This window comes from Rhynchophorus ferrugineus, unplaced genomic scaffold (genome assembly GCF_030347505.1).
Source record: "Rhynchophorus ferrugineus isolate W39M unplaced genomic scaffold, kcgeb_rfMv2 rfM3, whole genome shotgun sequence".
Taxonomy (NCBI): domain Eukaryota; kingdom Metazoa; phylum Arthropoda; class Insecta; order Coleoptera; family Curculionidae; genus Rhynchophorus; species Rhynchophorus ferrugineus.
The window spans coordinates 46,486,374-46,509,313 of NW_027472582.1; the positions used below are offsets into that span (position 1 = coordinate 46,486,374).

A 22,940-nucleotide genomic window follows, 5' to 3' on the forward strand; every position below is an offset into this window, starting at 1 on the left:
GCACATATATTACATGTAAATCTATATAAGCATAAATTTGGCGCATTACTTTCAAGATCGCAGCTAGGACGACAAGGCAGAACGTTAAAAATCAGTCGAATGAACTAGTAGAACCGAAAATAGTAACTAAAAGTAAACGACTGAAACAGTCGATAGTAAAAAGTAGTCAATTACTAAACAGTCGATAGTCAATTTCAGTCGATTGTTCCCAACACTAATAAGAATACATTATTTTATATATATAATATTATTACGGAAAATGTCAAATGTCAATATTTAAATATATATCACAGTCAATATAAAACAACTATAATAAACAGCCTCTATATGATACAAGGTGAATATATTAAAGAAAATAAACTTATCGACAAACTATTTATCAACGACCCCAATTACTAAATGTTACGATACGCACCATATGAATAGAATAAGTTCACGTTCAATAACGAAGAAACAAAACAGTGTAGCTTCAAAACAAATCACAGCATAAGTAAACAACTAATAACAATTAATAATTAACTTTAATCAGACGTAACCTACTAAAAAACAACTATAACTAAGCTATTTCCCCCTGAATCACTTGTTCAAACATACGCATGATATGAAGGTTTAGGTAAATATAGACAAGCAAAAAGATACCAAGTAAACAGAACAGGATGATTCCCATCAGCTCGTTGTCGAGTGTTTCGGATAGCGAGGGTTCAGATACCGAGGCTAGACGAAACGTGTTGGATGTTAGACCTGGTAGAGGACTCTTTATGGCGCCTAACCATAAATATCAAGAAGACCGAGTCCGAAACGCACATGTTTTATCAGCGTGAGAGGTTTTTAGTTGAAAGAGGGTTTCCCACCCAGCTATTTTCAGCTAATCGGGGTACAGAAAAGGGTTTCTTGGACCAACTTTGTCGACCACCACCAAGAACCCGAGGAAGGAGCTTCAGCGATAATACACTGTGCATCCACAACGAGAACATAGTCTGACAGTAATTTGAATGAATACGGAAAGAAAGATAGGTATACATTCTCCAGTCCTAAATCAGTCAAACCAGAGTTCCCCAAGGTTCCCCATTAGCCCCAGCGTTATTCAACCTCTTCATGTCAGACATAACAATGAAGAAACATGTGGAAACCGCCCAATACGCGGATGACACAGCTTTCTTCACCAGTTGCCGTCCTGCAGATGCCGCTTAGAGAAAACTTCAAATTCAATTAAATGCCACAGTCCAATGGTTAAATTTCTGGAGGTTGCAAATCAATTCCTAAAAAACCCAGGCCATAATCTTTCACAAAGAGAGAGACATCTACGCCCACCAGCTGAGAGTGGAAAAAGTCTCAATCCCGTGGCGACAAAAAGCCACATATCTCGGCCTCATCTTTGACCGTAGATTCCTATGGTCATCACAGATAAATAAAGCAATCTTCAAAGGCTACGATGTCGCCACAGTGCTTAACCCTCTCACCTGTAGAAAAATTAAATTGTCTCCGATGATTAAAGTTTTGCTTTACAACCTGCTTACCAGATCCGTCATGTTATATGGATCTAACACTTGGTATCGGTTTATCTGGTCGGAACTAGTGTAAAAGCTTCAGGTAGTGTAAATAAACTTCTCAGACAAACTCTGAACGCGACATGGTTTGTCAGAAATACCCAAATTCATCAGGAAACTGACACACCACAAATACGGTTCGTTTTCTCCTTATACAAGAAATGCCATGCAACCTCAGCTCTCTCCAACAATTCCCACATCAGATCCCTGTCAGAGGCATTCCCAATCAGGTAACCCCGAAAACTATCCCCCCAAAAGCGGTTCTTCATGCCGCAAAGGTTCTCATTCCCAAAATAAAGCGCCTTCATGAGCAATCCTCTCTTATAAATTGAATTAACATCAGCAAGGAACCCTTTTCAGCTGGTAAATCACGGCCCAAAAAAAACGAGAAGACATTCTGACAGTAATTTGCATGAATACGGAGGGAAAGAGTTGGAAAATGAGAAGAATAAAGTATGGCTGAGAGAGTGTTATCGAGAATGGAGAAGAAGAAACTATTGAATTGAATGAAGACGAAAGAATTGAATGAGCATTAATTGAAGAAATTATTGTATTAATTGAAGTATTATTGAAAGCATAGAATTCCTGTCTACATTAACCAATCTACACTTTTCGTCAATAGTAGGTACATGCGATTTGAATCATAATCCTATTCCCATGACGTATTAATTATTATTTTTTAAATGTATATGTATGTATTCTTTATTATCAATTAAATAACTCGTCTTTGTCAGTAACCACATCAATTTCTAAGTCACAAATGCGAACATACCTTGGCGCATAAACAATATACTTCAGAGAGAGCCACTGATGCAGCCATACAGCTGAAGACCATAGTTCCACACTGGTTTCAATATCTGCTGATACACAACAAACTTGTTGTAAGTTGATTGCTCAGAGTCTCGGCCGAACAACCAGTATATTTTTCTGAACTAAATGATAGATATTGATGGCAAGATATTTTGCTATGTTGGCATATGGAATTTGCATGCCGCTAATAAAGACACGCTGCGGCGTGCTCCTCTTATTTGTGAATTCAGTGTGTGTAGATGTTGTTTCATTCAATTTAATTAGCAACTTCCTACTCCAGATAGAAATTTTATAAAGGGAATATTGGAATTTCCGGGCTGAGCTCCCTACAGTCTCTGCTACTGCTAATATTGGCATATAATCGACAAAGGTAGCATTTGTGCTATATAATGTTTTGGGGAGATCACTGATGTAAAGGAGATAAAGCACTGATCCTATCACACTTCCTTGAGGCACAGCCCTTATCGGTTTAAGATCAGAGTATGTTGTGAGATAAGATTTCAATAGCAGATAGAAATGCTTAGAGATAAATGATTTTATTTCATATAGAATACCTTTATACCATACTCTGTATATGCCACACCTTTATCTCATAAAGATTTTTCATATATATCTTTAATTCGACGTACTTAGTCAATTGTTGAGTGGACAATTCTGAAACTGAACTGATGAGATGGCATCAGATTTATTTGCTCGAGAATAGGTTTGAGGCGTTTCACAACCAATTTCTCGAAGAGTTTATCCACAACTGACAAAAAATAGGGTGGTATGATTCAACTTCACTTAGATTTTTACCAGGTTGTGGTATTATTATGACTTCAATAGTTTTCCATGCATCCGATTCCATAGCTTAACCGAATGCACGCATTAAACAGGTTGGTTTAATTTAACCAAAGGCTTTCTTTGGAGTCTCTTGAGAATCTCTCCCGTAACAGGCTCATAGTCTGTTGCTTATTTCAAATTAAAGTGGCGCTTAATTTTTTTCGGAGCTTCCCTAGGGGTAACCACGCAATACTCTTAGAACAATTATTGGTATTGAGGCACGGTAAATTGTTATTCTCTTGGCTTGGATTGTATCTTTCTTCCAAATGTCCCGCTGTTCCTGCCAAATTCCGCATTACTATTCACAGGGAGTTTCGAAAAGAATCCAGCGATTGATGCTTGTTTGATTTCTTTAATTTCCTTTGTTAATTTTTCCGTTAAGCAAGGTTTTATCAGATAGACTAGCTTCTGGATTGATGCTTCATCTAAATTTACGTATCTCGGCTATCAGACTTCTAATTTCTTTTCAGCAACATTTAAGCCTTTCAATTTAAATTTGGCAGTAGCAGTAAAAGTAAAAAAAAAATAATATAAATAATAAAAGTTATATTTTTTAGTATCAAACATAATTGTCACTGAAATTTTTTGTCTAAGAAAATATCCAATTATTAAAAGAAAGTTCATAAAATTATCGACAAACTATCTATCAACGAACCCAATTACTAAATGTTACGATACGCAACACAATATGAGTAGAATAAGTATAAGAATAGACAAATCAATAACGCAGAGACAAAACAGTGTAGCTTCAGAAAAATGTTTAACCTATTTCAAAACAAATAACAGAGTAAGTAAACAACCTATTAATTATTTATTTAGTGTGTGTTAAACTTGTGTTTTAAATATCAAAAAAAATGACACTGAAATTCTTGTCCAAGAAAATATCAAATATGTCAAGAGAAAATTCATAACTGAATGGATTGATCCAAACAAGTGAAATAATTTATTGCTTCTCAAAGGTTATAACAGGATATAAATAATTAATGTTGCACAAATAAATAATTAATGCAAAATGCGACTATTCATACACGTTATCTTTAACTGTTGATATTAGTGAGATAATAATAATACGCTTCATCAAATTTTTGTTTTGACACCACTACTTATCAAAAAGTGTACATATGTAAAAGAAAAAATTTAGTAGAAAACAAATCTTATTAAAAAAATAATGTTACACAAAAATATCTATTAATGTTAGTGCGCCTGTAAATTAAATTTCAAGGTTATTATAAATTTATAAATTAAATAGGTTCTTTGTAAAACGGTCTGGACGCGTAAGAATCTAATGGATAGGTGAGTATTCTTATCTTACCGTTAGTAAAATGAGCAAGGTTAATATTTCATTCTAGTAAAATTATTCATTCATTCATAAAATTTAATAACATTATGTAACGATTCTTCAAAAATACTGGTGGTTATTTCTTAAAAATCTTTTTCTACAATAATTCATCATACACTCGCCTAATCAATATGCCTAGATATTTCATAATGATATTCACGTTTAAAGGGAATCCGTCCCTTTTCCTTTCCTTTTCAAATTACATTATATATATTATATATATATATATATATATATATATATATATATATATATATAATTTGTAAAAAGTAAAAAGTTCAAATATAAGTTCTAAAGATAGCGAACCAGACTCTTTATACCAACACAGATAACGGAATAGCTGAAAAGAACGTACACATATTGGGAACAAATGAAAATACCTTACATAAAACCTTTACCATTTCTCGGAAATATTACTAAAACGATACTATTCAAGAAACATTTCACTGAAAATCTGATGGATCTGTATAAAACGTCTCAAGGTGACTGAAATGGTGACAAGGAATCTACGTTTTGCACAAACCGGTGCTCCTCATTCGATCTCCGAAACTAATCAAGGATATTTGCATTACCAATTTTTTCTACTTTTCCGATCGATTAGCTTCCATCCCAGAATATGATCCAATCAGCGCGAATATGATGTTCTTTAAAAAAGGACCCATGTGGAAGGTAATATCGCGGATGTCTCCCGTATTCAGTTCCGGAAAATTAAAAGCTATGACTGCATTAATAACAAAAGAAGCAGAAAATATGAGCGATTATATCGAGAAGTTTGTCAATGTACCAAATATAGATTCCGTGGAGATTTGTGCCAAATTCTCCACTAACGTCATTGCTCTCTGTGCGTTTGGTGTAGAAGCAAAATGTTTTGAGAATGAAGATGCCGAATTTAGGTAAATTTATTTAAATTATATAATTATTTAATCAACTATTCCACCTCATTCATCAGAAATTTGTTCAATCACTTACACATATAACAGGGATAAGGTTCAATAAGTTCGCGGAGATTAAAATGACAAAAATAATTTATAATTCGAATTATTTTGTTATTAGTATTATTAGGCTGTAGACTTCCTCTACAAAACTGCAAAATCATTTAAAATGTGGCAGAAGATTGTCTTTCTATCGATACCTCTAGAAGGATCGATCATCGGCATTGCTAAAGTGAAGGACATGATAAAAGAAAAGCAAGTTTGCAGAAAGATGTCTGCTTTGAAGAAAAAAACGAATTTTTAGTCATGAATTTGTGGGTCGACTTGCTATTCTTGCCAATATTGAAATTACTGGTTCGAAAAAAATGCTTTGACATTTGGATTATTAATTTACATCAGCATGTTACCTCGAAAAAGGCTTACTTTGAAGGCTATATAATACATTTAAATAAGCAAAGAAGTTTCTGTATTTTATTGTTCAATTCCAGGTAATTTTTGACAGAATATACAACAAGCTTATTTGTACGCTTGCTACATGCTGTTTTCCGTTACAGTTTGAATTGTTGTTTCATATTTGTGTTTATTTTCGAAGTTTATGTATTAGTCTTCTACAAGTATTTTATTTAAACTTATTTCTAACAGATTAACAGATTCTGAATAAATGCAATAGTTAGCGTATGATGTTTGTAATTATGTATATATTATAATAATTTCCGTAGCAATCCATTACAGATAGTATTGCTTTAATAGATTGGATTGGATTGATATGTCTGAAATTTACAGCTGTAGATTTGAACATGTAATTACCAGTTTAATATATTCGCCGATTTCAACGAAGATATCAAAGGTGTTATACATTTGTATGTAAGCTGATCATGTCTTCACTTCAAACGCAATTCCAAACCGTTTGTAAAACCAACCACGGCATGTTGTTTTTATATCTGAACAGGAAACAAGCAGCTTCAACCGTGTATCCTTTACATTTATGCAACAATATGCATGGGTTGCCAATTCATAACACAGTACACCTTATTGATCCATACCATATGCACCGCAAGACTTTATTTCCACGAATATTTCGCTTAGGCGTCAATGTCAAGGGCTCTCATGAACTAACCCAGGATGTTTTGCCATTATTCACGGATAATATTCAGAAGTTATTGTCACGAAAAATTCGATATTTATGGAATCTTACCATACAGAGAAGCTTAAAATAACAAAACATGTTTATTATGTTTAATAATTTTAATATTTTTTGTTGTTTGAGCGCGTTTTCCTCAAATGCTTTTAATGACTTAAAAATATAACTGTTAATTTCTCAGATCTGTGGTACCTGGAGTTTTTAACATAGTCTTTTATATCGAAGTTTTTTATCCTAATTATTTTATTTATATTTTAAAAAATTATTTCAATTTGTACATTTTTAGAATAAATTTATAAGAACTAATTATCTAGGTGGGCTACAGAATTCGGAAAAAATATCCAGTCGCTTCACTTTGCTACCTTAAATTCATATAAACTATATATTTAGATGCCTATGTATAAGTACGTCAAAGCCTAGAATTTATTTTAAATTCATTGAATAATTTTGGAAAAACTAAAAAAAAAATATTTTTTGGAAGACTAAACTAATATATTTAAAAAAAACACATACGAAGTTGTTTCCTAATTTTAAAGTTATTCCAATAGTTCATTTTTAGAATACCGGAAAAAACAGCATCTAATTAAGTAACATTTTAAGTACTTGATTTATTTGTTACAAATATTGTAAAAAGTGCAACAAATAAATACATTTTCTCAATAATAATTATGTCCCATTTCAAAAACATAGCAACTAAAACTGATCGATACTGTTTTTAATATGTTTGCCTTAATATGACATTAATTGACATTAGTGATGTAGAGTTATTATAATTATTATATTCTAATAATTAATTTCTAGTATACCGGAAAATAACAGCCTCCAGTTAATTAACATTTTAATAGAATTGATTTATTTCTTACATATATTGCACAAAGTTCAACAAATAAATAAAATTCCTCAATAATAATTATGTCCTATTTCAAAAACATAGCAACTCAAACTGGCCGACACTGTTTTAAATTTTTTTGCATTAATATGATATTATTGACATTAGTGATGTCAATAATATGATGATGTGTCTATGATCGAAATTCGACGACTATTTATTAAGTTAATTATGTTTCTCTTATAACAGTAAAGGGAATATTTTAAAAATATGTTACTAAAGCTTATTTTCACAGCATTTAACATAAGATCAGAAATACATTTGATATAAAATATTAATTAAACTAATATAAGTCTGTATATTAAATTATTAAGTTATTATATATGTCGGTATAATATAAGTATCGTTAAACTTAAATGCAGTACTAGTTAACAGTATCCAAGACCGAATATTTAGTGTAACTTTACACATTTTGATATTCCATTTTTTCGATAGCGATTATCCTCCTTATGGCCGTTCCTTTTATAGCAGCTATAGTACCTATTGGTTTGATATGCTATAAACTTTCTATGGACATACTGGGTATTGGATTAAAGAATTTGTTTATCCGATATTGTATACAGTCTTCTTGTTTATGCCTACAACGATACTGACAACCCTGACATGTTTCACCAAATTTATGCTAACTTGCTTGGCCTTGTGCTTAATCTACCTCTGAGGTAATTCAGTTTTTTTTATTTCACTATCTAATATACGATGTAACGTCCCACTAAGCGCAAGATAATATTTCCAGACTGGATGGACTACTTGATGGACCTAAGCTTAGAATTTCCATTTTCTACAAGAGAATTAAAATTACTACTATTAATTGCTGAACAGGTACGAATGCGTGTAGCGTGCGTTCCTCGTCTGTGTTATTCGGTTCGCCCCTCGCTCTTCTGATTATTTTTTTTAACTTCTATGCTTTTCTTTTATCCTGTAAATATTTAACAACAATCTACAATTACTCCTTGTTAAATTTTTTAAATTTTTTGCTATATTAACCCCTCTCACTTTCTTGGCATTGACCATACTCTTCTTCCCCCTCGTTAATTTATGTTGGGATGCAATGTTTGCCTATACAGGATTTACATGATCGATGATAGTATATCAAAATAATACAAAATCTTGAATAGTACTACTTAAAATTAAATAACTTCGTTTAATAATAAATTAACAAACTCAGTTTCCGTTTTAACATCGTTTGGACTGTAAAAGTTAGGGATTTGTCTTCCAATTCAAAATTATCAGCCGGCATTTTACGGTACAACGTTATCAGTTTTTTTTTTAATTTCAAAAATTACGCGTCCATAGTTGGTCTACGTATGACAGAAACGACAAATAATCTACCACATAAGAATTTGGGATGGAAAATATTTGTTTATATATTATATGTCACCGATCTGATGGCTATTTCTGGTTGCTCGATTTGAGCATATTTTGTTTTAATGGAATTTATTGATTTGTAGCGCATATTACACAAAAATTTTAAGTCTAAAAATTCTTCCTCGGTATAAGCTTCAACCGTGTCCAATTTGACGCATCTAGGTGCCCTCGTTTTCCTCAAAAAGGAAGGCAAAATTTTCTTAAGCCTTTTAACAAATAGAAGAAGAAGATTATGTCTCTCTAAATATACACTGCTGGACTGGATACTTGTAATATTACAAATATTCGTGGTAAAACTTGCAATAGTTGGTAGGATAATCGAGAGAGGCCGTAAGGATGTTCCCTTTAAATAGATTTAATCAATCATAATTGAACAATATAATAAAAAGAAAGTTATCGGACGTTAGCTCGCCAATCTCCTCAAAGCATCTCTGAACCTAATCTGCTGTAACTTAACCATAAGACGATCCGAAGTTGCTCAACGTACCGTGATATATTGGAATTTGGAAATATAAAATCATTTTAGAAACAATTAATCTGAAACTAGAAACACAGCAGTACTGATAATGCAATCAAATCCATCTAAAGAGATTTCAATTGTAGTAAAAAATTTAATTTTTAAAGCTTTAAAGGCGATGTTACCTCTCAACGCTCTCAAAAAGTATATTATAGAAAAAAATCTTGGTAAAAATACGAAATACTGACTCGTAGGACTCTGTATTTGAGTTGACACATATTTACCTTTTACATATTTCATTCTTGAAGATCCTTCCTGACAGGGAAATGCTCATTGTATTGCAGAATTCCCATGTTGATAAAAGATGGCTATTTGAAATCCGCTCACCTCGCTAAATTATACTATGTCTGACGCCTGGTAATCATAACATATTTATATTGAGTCCACGGCCGATGTTCATTATGGTTGCTATTTATATTTTGAGCATAATAATGAAAAGAATTCTCTATGATTGTTAATGCATTTTTGCATACGCTTCCACCAATATTCGTAACATTTTTCCACTCTGATTCAAGTACCTCCAAAAGATGTTTTTTTACTAAAAAATTATTTCGGGTCATTTTTTCAATCAAAAAGGTCGTTGTTTCAGCTGATTTGTGAGTGCTTGTATTGTCATAATGAAGAATGATCTTTCATTGCTGCTTCTTTTGTCATACTTCACGAAGTACTTCTAGTAAATAAATGGTTGTGTACCATTCAGAGTTCACCGTTCTACGTTGTTATATCTTCAATTATTCTACAAAGACAGGCAATAATTTGCTTCAAAGTGCTTTGTACGCGACTCATTTTTGTCGGATTTGGCTCGTCTTGAAAGACCCATGGATTGATTATATTTGCTGACCATTTCTTGGCACCAATTAACATGAACAGCATTTATAGCAAAATGAGCTTTTATCAACGTATGCCAAATTAGCTATTTGTCATAGCTAAATGTTCATGTAATAGCATATTGATGATCATCATACCAATGCCCAAGGATGGTTCAAACATGAAATCTCGACATCTTGCAATATAATTTCGGGCACAGCATCAATACTTTGTCACAGAACAAATGATTTTATTCGGCATTCGACCCTAAGTGAAATGCGGCCACGATTAAATTGGCTATACTAATGTTTTACAGTGACCAAGGATGGAACTTTATCGCCGAAAGTCGAAGTTAATAATGCACCCCCGTCTTGTCTATTTCTTCCCATCTTCCTACCTTTCGGGAAATATTGCCATGCCATGAAAGAATTTCAAAACAGTGAGCCAGCCAACATGTGCACTACATACATCACCTGAATAGGTGCTAATTAAAAAACTCTGTCATTCATTCACTCGTCTGGTCATTCGAGCTACAAAGAACGTACTGAATAAGATTGTGATTATAAATTCAAATGAAGCCTCACCAGACTCAAAATATAAATACTACTCCGGTACCAAACAGGATTGTACAGGTCTCCAATTTTACGTTAATATTAAAACACAGATGAATTTTATGAATTAATATTGTTATAAATTATAATTGTACAACACTAACAGAAAAATAAAGGCAAGAAACAAGACAGAATAAGAAAATATGCAAAATACATTATTTCACATATACATTTCTCTGTGACTGAATGTAGGAGCCTAATTCAATCTGAGAAATTTCCATTACTGTAAAATATAACTAACAAAATAAAGTAAAACATTAACTCCCTCCCATTAGGACTGAAATTTTTTATAGTCGTAATACGATGCATCAGAAAATATCACCAAGTATTAAGAAACATTCGCCACCAACCACTTACAAAGATAGTAAAAAAGTTGAAAACATTTTTCCAGAAAACCGTAAAATTTCAATTTTCTTAAGAGCACATTGTGATCAGCTGTAACGGAAAGTTTTAAAGAAAATCCGATAATGTAGGGGTCGTAATTCAAGAGGCATCCGCAAAACTTATTATTGTCTGTTTTGAGTGAAATTTTAGATGAAATTCGAACCGTTCCTTTCCTTTTATTTAAAATAAAACCCTAAATCTAAGTTAGTGGTATTGATCGAATTTCGAGACGTAAATGTAATTGAATAAATGAAAAGCGTACACTAGGGTGTTCGATAAGATTGCAAATTTCATTTTCATTTTTAGCCTAATTTCATTCAATTTCATTAGACTTTACAAACAATCCTCCAATGTATGAATCCCGTTACTATTATAAATTTACTATTATCAACCTTGCCCCCTATTGCAGATATTGCCCCTTCATTTATTAAAAATGTATAAAATAAAGATCATTTTGCCGAAATAACTGTTTTAACTTAGGAAAAAGTTTAAATAGTGGCTCATCCTCCGTATAGTGGTGGGCGCTAAATAACTTTTTTATTCCCAAAATATAACTAGTAACCCTCGTATATACATGCCAGGCGAATTCATATTTTTAAAAAAATTAAAATATAAAGAATTCGATGATAATTGTGAATAACGGTCAAACTCGACACTATTGCTGCAAATATATATATATATATATATATATATATATATATATATATATATAGTGGCATTTACGGCATAATACGGCATTTTACATGAACCTGTAACTTGAGAAAATATCACAAGGAACCAATAAACAAAGCCAAATTTAAAATCTTAACAAACACTCATGTTTTAAATTGATAGGTACGGTTTTCAATCGTAATTCAATTTTAAGAGATTATATTAGCATTATCTATAAATAGTGTGGTAACCTATAAATAGTGTGGTAACATTTTGGTAGTTAAAATGCCTATCAAATAGAAATAAAAAAGGACTTCTGCGTAAGAAATGCTCAATTATAATCTACCAACTTGATAAAACTTATGGTGAATAAAGTGGCTCGAAATGCATAATAAAAAGTCTTGTTAAATTAAGTGCGATATCTAAGAACGTATCCTTTGAGACGAAGAGAGAAGGACCCTTTATTGCGATCTCGACCAAAGGTGTATAATATTTAAATAACGTTACTTATTGGCAACTCAGTTGGACAAAAATCATTCATAACATAAAACACAACGATATTCATGCTATATTTCAGATAATTTTAATTTAATATAATACAAATACATGGTTTAGTTGTGGTTTATATATTTAACACAGGGGCTAAAAAGTATCGGGCATAACAAACAAAGCACGTTTTTTTGTACAAAAATGACTTTATTCATCAACGTAATCTCCATCAAAAGCCACACCACAATTACAGCGCTGCTATAACATTTCAATACCACTTTTGTAGAACGATTTATCTTTTGCCTCAAAATAGGCCTGACCAGTTGCTGTCCACTCAAATAACGGTCGTTTTTATTCCGGACTGAAGTGTGACTACGTTTCATCCATTCGACGTAAAGATTCCGGTTTATTACGTTTAAACATGACCAAACACTGAGCACAGAATAATCAACACGTTCTGGTTTTTGTTTCACGGTCAACAGTGAGCAAACGCGGCCACTACTTTGAACAGAGCTTTCTCATAGTTAAATTCTCATGCAACATAAAACCAACACGACCTTTTTATGTTTCCACGATACTAGCTAACTCACTTTTCGAACACTCAAAACGATTCTGTGGATTTCTTGATATTTTCTGGTGTTACCACCTCATTTGGACGTCCATTGCGTTCTGCATCATAGGTATCTCTACGACCACGTTTAAAGTCAACAAACCAACGTTTGTTGTTTCTGATGTAGCGGAGCACTTATAGCACTTTCCAAGCCATTGCTTTGCTTGAACGATATTTTTTCCTATCAAGAAGGAGTGTAAAATTAAAATACGAAATTGTTTTTGATCCATTGTTTTGAAAATAACAAAAGTAGTGTCCCTATTAGCACAATAACTCACAAAGATATGAGTAAAATATCATGAAATTTTAACAGCTTTCTATTGAAAGTTAGTGCTCACTGAAAAAAAAAGTGAACGCAATAAAACTAGCGCCATCTATGTATTAAACCAGGGATTTTCAGGCCATGCGTTAATTTTTCAGTTAAATCTTTAAAATGTTTGGTTACTTTTACGGTGGTTAACAAGTTCAACTAGGAAAATAAGTACAAACACAGAGAAATATGTCTATGTATATGCAGTGCCTGTGCATATTGACAAACAAGTAGGATGAAAAAAAAATGCATAACAATTATATTCGAATAAATTAAATTTAAAACAGTATATCGCAAACAATGGATAAGTGTACAGATAAAATGGACGATTATATACATGCGCATTAAAGTTATGTGGGGCAACTTTTCGCAATTTTTGGTAAATTGCTTTCAACTTATAGGTTTTTTCGATCACAAAGAAACAACGTTTATTCTAATGTAATAAACTTTGTCAGTTTGCTTTTACGTGGTTGTGGATTCCATGTTCATATTTAGTTTTCTGGTTTCATTAGATGTTTGGTCGATTTCTTTTTGTTTCTTTTCTAACATATTTTTAAATGGATTATATGACTTGCTTTTGACAATGAAATTTAAAGAAGTATGAGAGTCGTAAGTATTTAAAATGTTATAGAGAACGGAAAATGGAATAATTTGTGGTTCCCGGTTTTTTTCGGTCTTATCTATTTGATCAGAAAGCATATGAGACTGTTCATTGGCTTTGTTTATATTAGTTTCAATGTTTTGTTGTCTATATATAGAGAACTTGGTGGGTAAGGGACTTTAGCAAGATTCGAAATATATATAGCATAAGAATATAAGAATTTCAAAATGTGTTTCTGCACAATCAGCCCACGCAGACAAAAGAAATTATTGCGCAGATGTAACATATACAGTTTAATGGGCTTCATCCGCAAAATTAAATTTCCCGAAACCAATGCGACATTAGCAAAAAACCAATAGGTACTAGCTTGTCAACTTGATTGAAAAGAAAAGTTCTTATGTAACTGTTTCAAAAGACAGATTGGCTCCGACGCCACGAAGGCAGTACCAAGCCAACCACAAAAAATATTTTAAATTGATAGGTACGGTTTTCAATCGTAACTCAATTTTAATAGAATATATTAGCATTGTCGATAAATAGTGTAGTAATATTTTGGTAGTTAAAATGACTATCAAATAGAAACAAGAAGGGACTTCTGCGTTAGAAATACTCAATTATAATCTAAAAATTGAGGTATGACGTGCTGTGCCATAAATCAGCATAAACTTCTGTATTCACTTTCGAAATCACTAGGGTATTAATGTCGAAAATATAATTTTGAGCGTTTCATAAGCGCGTGTATACACTAAATAACATAAGAATACTAAATCTAAAAATATTATTTTTTGTACCAAAAATCCAAAAATGCCGAATTAACACTTCTATGTTAAACTAATGAAATTTATTTACAGAAATATTAAGAAAATATCCGGTACTAGCATTGCTGGACCGCTTATGTATGATGGATTATAAAATACCCGGTACGAATTACATAATAAACAAGAATATTCCCGTCTTCGTATCCATATAAGGTTTGCATCACGATGATAAATATTTCCCAGAACCACACAAATTCAATCCGGAAAGATTTCAGGAAAATGATTTAATTCATAACAAGAATGAATTTTTCTTTTTGCCCTTTGGAAAAGGACCTAGAGGATGCATTGGTAAGAAAACTACAGAATATATTATCAAACAAATCAATGTTATTTAAAGCTAAAAAGCCATAATTATTTGTTATTTTTCATATTGTTTCTACATCATTAAATAAAATGTATTAAGTAATATTTAAAAAAAAGTGTCCTATTCATACTATTCATTTGGATATCAAGTTAGGCTGTTAACAAAAGTCACATTTGTTTCAACTATTATAATATTTAATACAAACCTTCAACTTTATTTATTGGCACATCATAATCAGTACGGCTTATATTACTTTTGAATGTAGTTACAATATCATTATTAGAAATAATTATTAAAATAAAAGTTCCTCTGAAAATTATAAGATATCAAAAAAAAGATTAAAAATATGAAATATTATTCATGTGACAAGCAAATTTTCTAACTGCCTTCCGCATATTATTTTTCAACAAAACAATTTAGATTCGAAACAAATGTAGAAGACAGTAACTTGTTTCAAGACTGACGTGGACAGTCTTATACTGTTTAGAACATTTCGCTTAGAATAAAATAATTTGTTACAAATAATTTAACAAAAAATTATAATTAGTACTAGAATCATAACACTTTTATTATGAATTTATAGGAATAAATTATTATACCATTTCCTTTGGATGCGTATCTTAGAGGGTTTGTTACATTCTGGCAATATTTATATTTCACGATAATACTCTAACATTTTTGGTTTGGTTTAGTTAATATTCATTCTAATCATAAATAAGTAGTTGTTTTAATAGATTGAAAATGTTCAAGTATATTCCGATAAAACATTAAATAGCCGACGTTTAATTTAGTCTCCCATACTCACAAAAGACCCAAAACCAAAACCACCAATCATGTCTTTTAGCATCTTTTAACGCCATAAATGTTACATACTGTATCGATTTTATTTTATTTTATTTTATAAGCTCTAAACTAGCTATTTCATGGAAAACCTTTATTTTAATTGTGTAGTTTGAAGCAATCTGGAAATAAGGAGCACCGAAAATTTTGATAAAATATTTTAATATAAAATAAAAAGAGCAAGTTTATGAAAGTGTAGTCGTTTGAACAAAATATGTGGAACATAACACGCAGAATTTAAAGTTCAAAACTGAACTAAATTATCATGGGAAATCGCCATAAAGTGATGATGCGATCAAGTGATGATCATATAAACCCCGAACATGAGAAACAAGCCTATTCAGAAAAGTTTATTCAGAAAACTCATCCACCGCAGTCCGTTGTTGATTGAAAAAAATTAAAAACGAAAAAGAAAAGTACCAAAGATAATGGAAAAAGAAGGTAATGGTGTGCAGAATTGAAGAGAGCGTTTACAAGCAGTGCAAGAAATAAAAAAGCACCAAATATGAGAAGAGGAATAAAAGTTGGACATAATTATTAACACCATCAAGTTTCTGAAGGCAGAGATACAATAGCACTTGAGGGAACTAAGGGATGAACAGCCAAAATTTAGGAGAGCTGGACAAGATCCGTGGGGAAAATGAGAGGCTGGGCAGTGACAATAGTTCAATTAAAGAGCAATTTAGAGCAACTAATGGAAATTAGGTAAATGAGAAATAAGAGGGATTATATGAATGGAAAGAAAAAGATATATATATATATATTAGTTATTATCCTTAAAAAATGGCACAAGCCGAATGAGTTTCTGAACTGAGATAATCCACAAACAAATTATTTTTCCCACTCATTGCATTGATTCATTAAAAAGAAGTGTCGTTAATAGTTCCTTAAATGCCTCTAGTATATTTTCTCACCTCAGTTTTTAGTACTCTTCGACGTCACGCTTGAATGCGTATTTATTTTAATAATATAAATGATGAAATATGAAGTGTAGTCGAATTTTTAGTTATTTTAACATATTCACAAATTTTGTTTTATTTTAATTTTGTTGCAGGAGCTCGATTTGGAATGTTGGTCGTTAAAATTGGATTAGCAAAAATTTTGTTAAAATACAGAATTCGCTCAAGTGACCTAACCCCACCAAAAATCAAATTTACTACCCACTGTCTTTTTCTACAATCCTCAAGTGGCATGCCACTGCAGTTTCTACCGCTGAATAACTGATATCATACACGAACCAAAAGCGCTTATAACAGTTCAGGTATTGTAAATATAATATAAATATATAACATTGTAAATATATCATTTTATAAATATATTATAATATTTTGTAGTTTTTTTAGTTAACAGTGGCAAATATTTTAAATTACATGAAAAGTGAAAAAAATTCATCGACTGCTATAACCTAAAATAATAATCTAATTAATCACAATTACATAGATTTGTCAATTACCAGGGATAAATTGTAAATATATATTTTAACCACCAGAGGAACAAAGCTGACCTAAATTACATTTATAAAAAAGTTTGACATCACATTTTATATAGTTGAGTTAAAAAAAAACTACACTGTAATTTTCGTAAATAGGTGATAATTCTAATTTGAAACCAAATTCATTTTGTTAAAATTTATACTTTATTCTACAAACATCAGACATATTTTATTTATACAAGGTGTCATATTTTTACACGTAATAATTCAATAGGACCGGTAAAAAATGTAAGGTATGAGAATTCTGCAACATTTCTAAAAAACAACTTACATATTTTGTATAGACTAAGGCAATCTTTTCTGTTCTAAAATATGACATACAAACTGCCTATTTCTGATAACTTCTAGATGGCCTTATATACCATGAAGTGTTAACAATTTCTTGAGGAACTATATTTTGATTAGTTTAGATCATTTTGATATTAAATTTCTTTGTTCAACAATAGTTAAACACTATTAGTCAACATTGGCTGGTAATTATGTTTATATAATAAGTTTGCTATGAAGTGTTTATCCGAACTGCCGTCCAAGCAACCGGCAAATATTTTAGCCTCATTCCATAAGAGCTATTTCAATTATTCTCCTTATTTCCTAGATTGTGTACTACTCAGAGTTCTTAGAGGTATCATGATCGACTATTTATATCTTGAAAATTAGCAGTTAATCTATGTATTCTTTAAAGCGTTTTAAAAATAAATGTGATGGAATCCAATGATCCTCTAAAGCAAGAATCCAACGGTCAAATTTACTTTCTAGGGGGTTGCGGTAAATTATATCTGATGCCTTACTGCATTCAAAATTCTCAAAAACATATATATCTATTATAATCCACACATTTTCAAATAAATACTATAAATATGTTTTACCTACATAGACCGAGTTTTTTAATAATAATAACTACTGATAGTATTTCCTTTAAATTATTTTCTAAAGTTAATGAAAAATATTTTCCCATTAATTAATATAATGGTCATAGCATAGAGTTAGCAACTCACAAAAAAAGAGATCCGTTTGTCTGCGTAATAAAGACAATCGGATTTCTACGAAAAAAGTAGAAAAACACGAAGACACGCTTGCGTACATTAGATTCACGGGTTTTTGAAATAGCTCAGAGAATCAGCGTGAGTGGTTAGATTACTCCACTGGTCGATTTAGCTGATTTATTTGAATTACGCTTCGCATTTTCTCCTCATCTTTACAATTCCAATTCCTATTGCATACTATAAATATGTTTTACCTACTAAATATGTATTACCTTTTGATAACAGAAAATACTAAACTGTATATTGCTCAGAACTCTTATTTTTGAATACTAATTGTTAAGATAGTGTAATTATTTTGAAATACCCTATTTTGAAATAAATAAATTAGAATACACTCAGTCAACGTCTCCATTCTGATGAAGATTCTGTAAATGTCTAGAAGTATATCTTAAATGACTAGATATAGTTGATTTTTAGCTAATTTTTAGTAGAGTTAGATTAGTAGTCTACTAGAACAACCTTATGAACTCCCCGGAATTCTACTGACTGCGCCAGTTTTAAAATGGGAAATGGTTTTAAACACAAAAACTATTAATTTACTACTAGATACTATTTTATTTGATGGAAAGAAGAGGCGACTGGTTGAACGGTGATGCAAAGCGACACCGGAGGGCACCGAACCTACCCGAGGTATACTAAAAAATTCGAAAAACAATGGTTCAAAGAATAAGGTCAGCTTATTTTAGAGAAGAAATCTTGAAGCTTTAACATAGATATCACTTTCTTCTCCTGAAGATATTACTAATTCTAAATATTTGAACTGCAGTATTTGTTTAAATCAACCGCTATTGAGACTTTTCTTCATTTACTCTCAAGACATATAGTCCTGCAATATATGTTTCAGATAATATAGCGCTATCATCAGCGAATACTAACTCTTAATGCCCAAACCAAGAGCGTATATATACAGTCGAATCAAGACCGAAAAAATATTTTAACAAAAAAATGAACCGCCTTCAAAACATAAATAAGGAACTCACTAAGAATTAAAAAATAATCAAACTTAGATATTTAACTCAAAAAAGACATTTTAAAATCACTTTAAATTCAGATACTTCTAGAACGTTAGTAACAACATATTGTCTAGAAGTATATCTTAAATGACTAGATATAGTTGATTTTTAGCTGATTTTTAGTAGAGTTAGATTAGTAGTCTACTAGAACAACCTTATGAACTCCCCGGAATTACCAAATAATCGTTGTAATAACTAAATAAATATAAACACTTTCAAGTCGGTGCCCAGTAACAAATCAGATTTTTTTTGTAATTTTAAGATCCCAACCGAATCCAAACAGTTATATTAATTTAGATTTGTTTTATTTGTAATTTAATTTTTTGTAAATGAAACAAAATTATATTATTATTTGTGTATTGTTGGGGCTCGGCCCCAACTTCACCGTGATCAGTTGGTAGTAATTAAAATAATATTGTAAATAGATAAATAGGCTTAGATTATTAATCTATATTGTCTGTATATATTAGAATATAAAATACGTGTAGTAGATAGGTTAAGTAAGGTTTTTGTTTATTTTTATTTAGTTAATTCAACGATTATTATGTAGATATTTTATTTAACATGTTTTTTTTGTTATGTTAATGTTATCTTATTTAATACCACAATGGGCAGGCCAAGTAAAGATGTAGTCCGTGAGAGGGAAAATAAGAATAAAAAAACAATGATTGAAAATATAGAGCGCTTCCAGGCCTTGTGGTCCGCTACCTACACCAGGTGGTCTGACAAATGTTCTAACTAAACTAGAAAAATAAAAAATTGTTGTTCCTACCGGCAATCGAACCCACGAGTTAGTTAAACAAGTTAGTTGGGAGTTAAACGCTTTAACAATTACACCATAGAAGCAATTGACTACGATTTTTCTACGAGATCTTATATACTATAGACAATGCTTAAAAAGCAAACTGAATGGCTTCAGCACTAAACGACTTCCGATTTTCCATCACATCAGCTCAGGAATAACATTATAAACAACTATCTAATTATTTTAGATAAAAAATATGTGAAAACTTTATGTGTGCCTTTGAAATTTGAGAGTTTCCCTCGATTTAACCGGTAGAAGACAGTTTGTTATAAAATGTTTATCCAAATTGTCGTCCAAGCAGCCAGCATACTTTTTAGCATCATTTCCATTTCATGAAAGTTATTTCAATTAATCAACTGATTTCCTAGATTGTTTACTACCCAAAATTTTTGGAGGTATCATGATTTGTCATTTATCATCATTTCTTGAAAATAGCAATTCATCTATGTCCTCTCCAAAGCATTAAAAAAAACGTTATGCAATATCATGAGAGTTATTTCAATTAATCAACTTATTTCCTAGATTGTTTACTACTCAAAATTTTTGGAGGTATCATGATTTGTCATTTATCATCATTTCTTGAAAATAGCAATTCATCTATGTCCTCTCCAAAGCATTTAAAAAAAAAACGTGATGCAATATCGTCTAAAATTGGAATCCAGTGATCAAATCAATACTTTTACGCTTTCTGATGAGTTATGGCATATTATTTCCAATGATTCACTGCATTCAAAATTAACGATAACGTATTAAAATATTCTAAATATTATTATCCACGCATTTTCAAAAAATGTCATATATTTTACCTACTTACACCAAGTTGTTCAATAATAATAACTAGTAATGGTCTTTCCTTTTAATTATTTTCCGATAATTTCGAAGATCGTAACACAGTGGTCATCATAGTGAGTTAATAACGAATAGGAGAAATAAGGTTTTCAGGAATACACTAAAAAACAGATATTTGATTGTCTATAATACAAGAAATACTCGAAAATACGCTAGCCGACATGAGATTTTCAGCAAACTTTCCATTTAAATCACGGAATAGGAGAAACGGGTTCTTGAAGCAGCTTAACAGAGTATCAGCGTGAGTGGTTAAGATACTCCACTGGTCAATTTAGCTGATTTATTTGCACTACGCTTGGTAGTTTTTTCTCATCATTGCAATTCCTTTTCCTATTACACAGTGTTATATTACTTTTTGGTAATAGAGAATACTTTTGTTAGACTGCAAATTTCTCTTTGAGAACTCTTTAATGTTTGACTCTTTATTCCCTTTTTAATCTTATTATTTCTAGATTTACACTTGGCCCGATTTATTTACTGTGGTTTCTTTACCATTCTCTTTACAATTCGAATCAGAAAATTAAAAATTCAACTCCACCACATTCCAGTAAAGCACTCTTTAGTTTGCGATATTTCCCTAAATCGATGCGTTTTAGTCGTTTTCCGTTTTCTGCAAACTGTAAAGGTTCGTGAAATATCCAGAAATAATAGGTAAATTGAAAAGTCACCAGCCAGGCACATAGATGGCGCTATATGCTGGACCATATGTTTATTAGTTAGCCCTAACCCTCAAAAAATAGGTGTATAAATTTGTTTGTGAATTACAGCATTTTGAGTGAAGCAACTATTGTTATTATAAAAAAAATTGATAAAAAAAAACTTCGCGTGTTGATAAAATATTGCTTTTTGGAGGAAAAAATACAGTTGAAGAGAAAACTTGGCTCAATTCCGAGTTTCCGGAGAGTGCCCCAGGAAAATCAACTATCAAATATTGGTATGCTAAGTTTAGACGTGGTGAAATGAGCACTAAAGACACTGAACGCAGTGGACGCCCAAAAGAGGATGTTACCGACGAAAACATTTAAAAAATCCACAAAATGATTTTGAATGACCGTAAATTTAAAATGAATGAAATAGCAGACACTCTAAAGATATCAACTGAACGTGTACATCATATCATTCACGAATATTTGGGGATAAAAAAGCTCTGTGCAAAGTGGGTACCGCGCGAGCTCACTTTTGACTAAAAATAATGACGAGTTGATGATTCGGAGCAGTGTTTGAAGATGTTCAAGGGTAATAAACCCGAGCTGTTGCGTCGATATGTAACATTGGATGAAACATGGCTCCATCATTTCACTTCGAAATCATTGGTCTATTGAGACAGGCACTCGGATGACTTGGTGGATTGCACACGCTCCAAGGTCTGATAATCTTGAGAATCAGGCTAGAGAAGATCTGGGATAGCCGAAGGGTAGTCAACACCGAATGGCTCATGGTTGGCCCAAGCTTAACATGACAAGCCGAACATAGGCTTCCCAATGTGGCCTGGCCCCATTCTTGAACTCTGGCGTTACCCACTTGAGATAATGTAGACTTTAAATAAATATATGCGGATATCCGTAGAAAAAAAGTTGCTATATGGCATTGTAGATTATGTAATATTCACATATGTAGGAAACTAATTCAGTTGTTAATTTTATAAAACACTACCTAACTAAAAACATTGTGACTATAAATAAATAAGCTGCAATAACTGTGCGTTACGACGGTGCCTTGCTAATAATACAGCTGCTCTGTTTCTATTTTTTCCAAGAGAAACGTATAACTTAAACACTTGTCTTTACTTGAAAATATATACAATAAAAAGGTATATCGGGCTAGGAATGTGACGAAATTATCAGTGTCGTTTAAGTCACACGACGTAACATACATGCATACCAATTGCATACAGTCTTCTACTACGAATTAGAAAATAATTCAAATTAACATTTCGGTCACAATAATTTTC

At 31.6% G+C, this 22,940-nt stretch overlaps 1 protein-coding gene and 1 pseudogene across 9 annotated transcripts in view; one reads left to right on the plus strand and one right to left on the minus strand.

Annotated features, from left to right (window-relative positions):
* LOC143194396 (uncharacterized protein CG43867) overlaps positions 1 to 22,940 on the minus strand; it is a 510,718-nt gene that overhangs the window by 381,320 nt on the left and 106,458 nt on the right. The window lies entirely within an intron of this gene.
* On the plus strand, positions 3,868 to 17,043 carry LOC143192693 (cytochrome P450 6k1-like; annotated as a pseudogene).